Source organism: Chrysochloris asiatica, unplaced genomic scaffold (genome assembly GCF_000296735.1).
Source record: "Chrysochloris asiatica unplaced genomic scaffold, ChrAsi1.0 scaffold00007, whole genome shotgun sequence".
In the NCBI taxonomy this organism is placed as follows: Eukaryota; Metazoa; Chordata; class Mammalia; order Afrosoricida; family Chrysochloridae; genus Chrysochloris; species Chrysochloris asiatica.
In genome coordinates, this window is record NW_006408525.1 from 449,443 (window position 1) to 456,561 (window position 7,119).

A 7,119-nucleotide genomic window follows, 5' to 3' on the forward strand; every position below is an offset into this window, starting at 1 on the left:
ATGGATGGGGGTGCAGTCATTGTAACAAAACAAAGTGTATAGGATAAACAAGAGAAGATAAAAGCAAATGAAACAAGGTAGAAGAGCTGAACAGAGCATTTCAAAGGGCAGCTCAAGAAGACAAAATCAAACATTATAATTAATTGTGCAAAGACCTGGAGTCTAAAAACCAAAAGGGATGAACATGTTCATCATTTCTCAAGCTGAAAGAATTGAAGAAAAAAAAAAATTAAGCCTAGGATTGCAATATTGAAGGATTCTATGGGATCCTGGTATGGCACTGTAGGATAAGCACTGGACTGCTAACCACAAGGTTGGTGGTTTAAACCTACCAGCTGCTCCTTGAGAACCCTATACAGGGTCATTATGAGTCAGCACTGACTCGGCACTTAACAAAAACAACAACAATGGGAAAAATATTGAATGATGCTGAAAACATCAAAAGAAGATGGAAGGAATATACAGTCTCTGTACCAAAAAGAATTTATCGATGTTCAATCATTTCAAGAGGCATATGATCAAGAACTGATGCTATTGAAGGAAGAAGTCCAAGCAGCACTGAAGGCATTGGTGAAAAACAGGGTTGTAGGAAATGAAGGAATACAAAATGAATTGTTTCAACAAGCTAATGCAACATTATAGGTGCTCACTCATTTATGCCAAAATATTTGTAAGACAGCTACCTGGCCAACCAATTGGAAGGGATCCATATTTGTGTCCATTCCAAAGAAAGGTGACCCAACAGAATGTGGAAATCATCTAACAGTATCATTGATATTACATGCAAGTAAAATTTTGTTGAGGATTGTTGAAAAATAATTGCAGCAGTACACCAACAGGAAGCTGCCAACAATTCAAGCCAGACTCCAAAGAGGATGTGGAACGAGGGATATCATTGCTGATGTCAGATGGATCTTGGCTGAAAGCAGAGAATATTAGAAAGATGTTTACTTGTGCTTTATTGTCTATGAAAGGGCTTTTGACTGTGAGGATCATAACAAACTATGGATAACATTGTGAAGTATGGGTATTCCAGAACATTTCATTGTGCTCAAGAGGAACGTGTACATAAACCAAGGATAGTCATTTGAGCAGAACATAGAGATACTGAATGTTTTAAAATCAGGAAAGGTTGCATCACGGTTGTAACCTTGCATCATACTTAATCAGTATGCTGAGCAAATAATCCAAGAAACTGGGCTATATGTAGAAGAACATGTCATTAGGATTCGAGGAAGACTCATTAATAACCTGTGATATGCAGATGAGACAACCCTTGCTTGCTGAAAGCCAAGAAGACTTGAAATACTTACTAATGAAGATCAAAGAATATAGTCTTCATTATGGATTACATCTCAATTAAACAAAAATCCTCACAACTGAAGTAATAAATAACATCATGATTAATGGACAAAAGATTGAAGTTGTCCCAGAAAGACTTCAATTTGCTTGTGCCCACAATCAATGCTCATGGGAAGCCGCAGTTAGAAATCAAACATAGTATTGCATTAGGCAAATCTGCTGCCAAAGACCTCTTTAAAGTGTTCAAGAGCAAAGATATCAATTTGAAGTCTAAGGTCTGCCGAATCCAAGTTATGGTATTTTCAGTGGCCTCACATGCATGTGAAAGTTGGACAATGAATAAGAAAGACCATCGAAGACTGGGTGCATTTGAATTATAATGGTGGCAAAGAATATTGACAGTACCTTGGACTGCCAGAGGAACAAAAAAAATCTGTCTAGGAAGAAGTACAGTAGAAGCAAGGATGAGACTTGTTTCTTGAACTTTGAACATTTTATCAGAAGGGACCAGTCCCCGGAGAAGGACATCATGCTTGGAAAAGTGGAGGATCAGTGAAAAAAGGAAGACTCCCAACAAGATGGACTGACACTGTGCCTGCACCAATGGGCTGAAACATAACAACAATCGTGAGGTTGGTGCATGACTGGGCAGTGTTTTATCCTGTTATGCATAGGGTTGCTATGTGTCAAAATCAACTAACAGCATCCAAAAATAGATAAATAAAACAAAAAGATGCTTAAGAGGAGCCCTGGTGATCCATTGGGTAAGTGTTTCACTTACCAGTTATTCTTCTCTGGGGAAAAAAAGATGTGGCAATCTGCTTCCATAAAGATTAATAGCCTTGGAAATCTTGCGGGCAGTTGTACACTGTCCTATAGGATCACTAGGGTTGGAATTTGCCCAATGGTACTGGATTTGTTGTTTGTTTGTTTTGGTTTTGGTGGCACAATGGTTAAGTGTCTGGTTGCTAACCGAAAGGGCGATTCAAAAGTCAGAATGGGTGTGATGCTTAAAAACACAATTTTAGAGATGGACAAAACCTTGAGCACCAAAGATACTCTAAAAATAGTGTGGCATTTGACCTTCTCTTACTTCAGGAGGGGGAAAGAGAAATCAAGATCCCCATCAGCCCAAAGCAGATTCCTATGAGGTGGAGGTTAGACAGACTTCCTCTTTTCAACCTTTTTATCAATTTGATGACAGCTTTCCCTCCCAATATACTCTCTACTTCTCTGCTGGCTTTGATAATTCATGAAAATGCTCACACAGAACCTACAGACTATACTCACGTATTTGGTTTGTTAAGGAAGTAACGGGTACAACTTGGGGTCAGTATTAACATGATCAGGACCAATTCAGGACCAGGAAACGTGTAAGCCAACTCTGGAAGGCACCTCTGTAGTGGAGAACATTCGGCTCTTCTTCAGTGCAGACAGCTCTCTCAGTTTCTCTTGGCCACACAAGTAAGCAGACCCTTTTCTTTGCTGTGCATACCCCCTAAGGACAGGACTCCTCTGGGTCCTCTCAGCACAGGCTATTCTTGGCCCTGCCTTCTGCCCTATTTGGGCAAGTGTTACAAAGCGCTTTAGGGCTGCAGATAAATATTTAGAGGCACCCTACTCCCCCAGGAAGCCTCCTGCTTGAAGGTGGTCAGCTCTCTTGCTGTGTGAGTCAGTAAGAAGTCAACACGTCTAGCTCTGCTAACAAGTGGCCAGAAACATCCCATTCTGCCTGTAAACCTTCTGCTCAAATGTTCTCAGCTCTCTTGTTCTGTGGACCCAGAAGCCCACTATGCCATCTTGTGTCTGTTTCCTGGTTCCTGTTGTCTCACACTGCCACGGCCTTCAGTACTACTGCTCTATCTCTCCTGGGTCTAAGAGGTTCTCAATACAGGGATCCTGGGTCTAAAGAACATGCTCTACTCCTGGTTCTTCTTCTTGATAATGAGTCCTTGTTCTTGCTCTTTGGGATTGGCTCTTTTTAAACTTAACAGGATAGAAAAACTGACTATCCATATACCTTATTTGCATTATTAGCAAGCTGGCCAATTCCCCTGGTGGACTACAAACATCTTATTTGCATACTTATTGCAGTCAAGTAGATTCTGACTCATAGCACCCTGTAGAACACAGTTCATCTGCTCTATGGGGTGTGGCGTTGTAGGATTAGAACTGGACTGCTAATCATATGGTCAACAGTTCAAACCACCAGCCACTCCTTGGAAATCCTATATAGGGTTGTTATGAGTCAGAACCAACTCCAACAGTACTTAACAACAGCAACAAATCTTTACAGAAGCAGATTGCCACATGTTTCTCTTATGGAGCTGCTGGGCGATTTCTCAGTTAGCAACTGAGTGTTAAACCATTTTGCCATCACTGCTCCTATTTGCATAGTCCCTTCCACCCACTCATTTTGTAGGAGTCACAAGACTGTGGCCAAAAGGGTCACATTAAATTAATTCACTACATCAGAGATACCGCATTATGTGCAACAACAACAACAACAACAACAAAAATCAGCCACAATCCATATGTTCAACAGTAAGGAAATATGCCTGGAATATTGTAGTCATTAAAATGATGGCATGAAGCATCTATAATATGCTAAAAAAACACAACTCATGTAAAGAAAGTAAAAAAGAGATAAAATTGTATGAAAAACAATGATATTAAAATATGCTTAAAAGACCATAAGGAAAGTCACAAAAATATTTATGATAATTGGTAATGGAACTATAAAAAAGTTTAGTATTGGGTTGAACTCTACCACATAGCTTTTTTTCTTTTTTATCAACTTTATATGGCTCAATGTAATATATTGGTGAAAAGGGCTCAAGATGGGGCTGATGAAAGGAGATGGGACTAGGTCTCTTGTGGTACAATAGTGAATAATTGTTATCAGGACTGACTGTGAGGGTTGAAAATGTAAAGATAGATGTTTTGTAGCAAAAAGAGGGGAGTGGTTGACTTTGCAGTCTAGGAGTGGAGGTCCCTGGGGCCATCAAGGGAGAAAAGCAGAGTGTGGATAGAACACTGTTTCTCTGGGTAGAGCACTGTTTCTACCCAGAGAAACAGTGACGCCAGAGATGGAGGCTGAGACAATGACTTGGAGAGATGGAGCAACTGGGGACTCTAGACCCAGAGAGGCAGAGGGGCTGTGTGCTGACGACAGGGGGGCAGGCTTGCAGGGTATACCCGTTGGTTGGTTGATGATGCATGGAAGGGATTGTAACCATGGCAATGAAATGATATATGATAGGATGAATGTAAAGCTAATGTTCTCCCATGTGAACGATCACATAATTCACAATAAAACATTAAAAAAAAAAGGCTCAAGATAAATTTGGATTTGAATCCTAGCTCTCTCTGGTACTACATCTCAATTGCCAAGCCTTGGACAAATTTATTTAACCTCTCTCTGTGCCTCGGTTTCTTAATCTGTAAAGTGGGCTTAAAAATAGTCTGTTCCTGAGGGTTGTGGGGAACATTACGTGAGGTAATGTATGTGAGAATCTGATATACAGCAATCCATGATACAAGTGACCGTAATTGTGGGTGCTCGCTTTTTCTTTTTTGTATTTTCCAAATATTCCATAAACTACTTATTTTCTTTTCTGGAACTAATAAACATAATTATTTAAAAACTTTGAAGGGCTGTAGACTATTCCCTGGGGACCTTGAGGCTGTTCCATCTGGGGCTGGGAATGTGGTTGGAAGCTTTCTTCCAGCCCTGCAGTAGCTCAGCCAGCTGGCGTGAGACAGTTTTTCTGAGAGCAGGACTGGATGTTTGCACTCTGAGGACCCCGGGAGCTTTATTTACAGAAGACACTCTGTCCCAGGGTCTGGACTGCCCTCTCACCCCAACAATTGCTATAGAGACTGGGTACCAAAGGAGGCTTCCTCAGCCTCGCCCTGCCCCTCAGACCTCGACCTGAAGACATAGTGTTCTGCTTCCGGAATCCAGAAGCTGAGCTCAGCTTTTGTCATGCCAAATACCCAAGAATGAGAGGACTAAATGAGAGAGGGCTTGACCACTGTCTGTGGGGTCTCATGAAATGGCCTGGGATTGCCTGATCCCATGATAGGAGACCCTGCTCGGCTTCTTATTTGGTTCCGTAACTTTGGTTAATGTAACTACTCTGAGGCTCAGTTTTCTCTACTGCAAAATGTTGTGCTAAGATGCTGCCCTTAAAGAACTGACATCCAATGTGGGCAAACCCTTTGTAAAACACTACATAATTATTTGTTATCCCCTGTATTGGATTTCTACAGTTGCCTTAACAATGTACCACGTACTGGCTAGGTTATAGCAGCAGAATTGTATTGTTTCACAATTCTAAAGGCCAGAGGTCTGAGATCAGGGTGCCAGCAGGGAGGGTCTTGCTACCACCGAAGGCTCAAGAGAAGAATCCTGACTTGGCTCCTCTGACTTCTGGTGACCCAAGTGATCTTTGACTTGTATTGGTTTAACTCCACTTTTGGCCCCTTTCTTTACATTGCCATCATCTCTGTAACTCTGGATACCCGTATCTTTTTCTTATAAGGGCATTCTCATGCATCTAGCAGCATCTAGCATAATCAACATCTAGCATAATCTAGATTAGCATCTAGCATAATCTCATTTCAATCCTTATCTTAATTGTCTGCAGAGACCCTATTTCCAAATAAAGGTACAATCTGAGGTTCCAGGTGGACATGAACTTTTTTTGGAGACACTATACAACCCATTAAGGAGTTCTGGTAGCGTAGTGGTTACGAATCGGGCTGCGAACCTTAAGGCCAGCAGTTCGAAACTACCAGCTGTTCCGCAGGAGAAAGATGAGGCTTTCTGCTCCCGTAAAGATTTACAGCCTCAGAAACCCTGTACAGGGTCGCTATGGGTCGGAACCAACTCTAAGGCACTTAAACAACAACAACATACAACCCATTGGAATCCTGGTGAGGCACAGTAAAATAATGCCCTGGACTGAAAGGTCGGTTTGAATCGCAATGTGGGGTGGTTCAAACCCACCAGCCTCTCCTCGGGAGCCCTATACAGGGTCGCTATAAGTTGGAACCGACTTGACGACACTTAACAACAACAACATACAACCTATTGGAGTCCTGGTGTGCCACTGTAGGATAAGCACTGGACTGCTAACTGTAAGATCAGCAGTTCAAACCTACCAGCTACTCCTCGGAAACTCTATTCCAGGTTGCTATGAGTCGGAACCAACACCACAGCATTTAACAACAACAATAATACAATTCACTAGGTGTTCTACTTCCCACCCCTCCACCCCCAAAAAAGCCATCAAAAACCAGGTACCATTTCTTCCCACCCCCTCCCACCGAAGATGTGTAAAATTGCATCTTAAGACTTGAATCCCTGTTGAAATGGAAACCTCCAGAAGAAAGGGAGGAAAGAGGAGAAACTAAAGGAAATCCTCAATTTTTGGCTCCTTAGACTGAATGAGGAGTTTTGATGTGGCACTGCTGGTTAATGAACTGGACTGCAAGGTTGGTTTGAACCACAAGGTTGGCAGTTCAAGCTCACCAGCAGCTGCTCAGAAGCCCTACACGGGGTCACTATGAATTGGAACTGATTTAACGGCTTTTAGAGTGAGTCTCTAGGTACCCAAGGAGAGCAACGCAAGAGACAAAGGAGCTACCTTCATTGTTCCTCTACCTTCATCTTTTCCACTGGAAGGGATGCAAGAGTTAAAGTGAATAGTTGTTAAGTGCCTTCGAGTCAGTTCCCACCCATAGCAACCCTGTATAGGGTTTCCAAGGAGTGGCTGGTGAGCCTGAAGCGCCAACTTTGCAATTCAAACA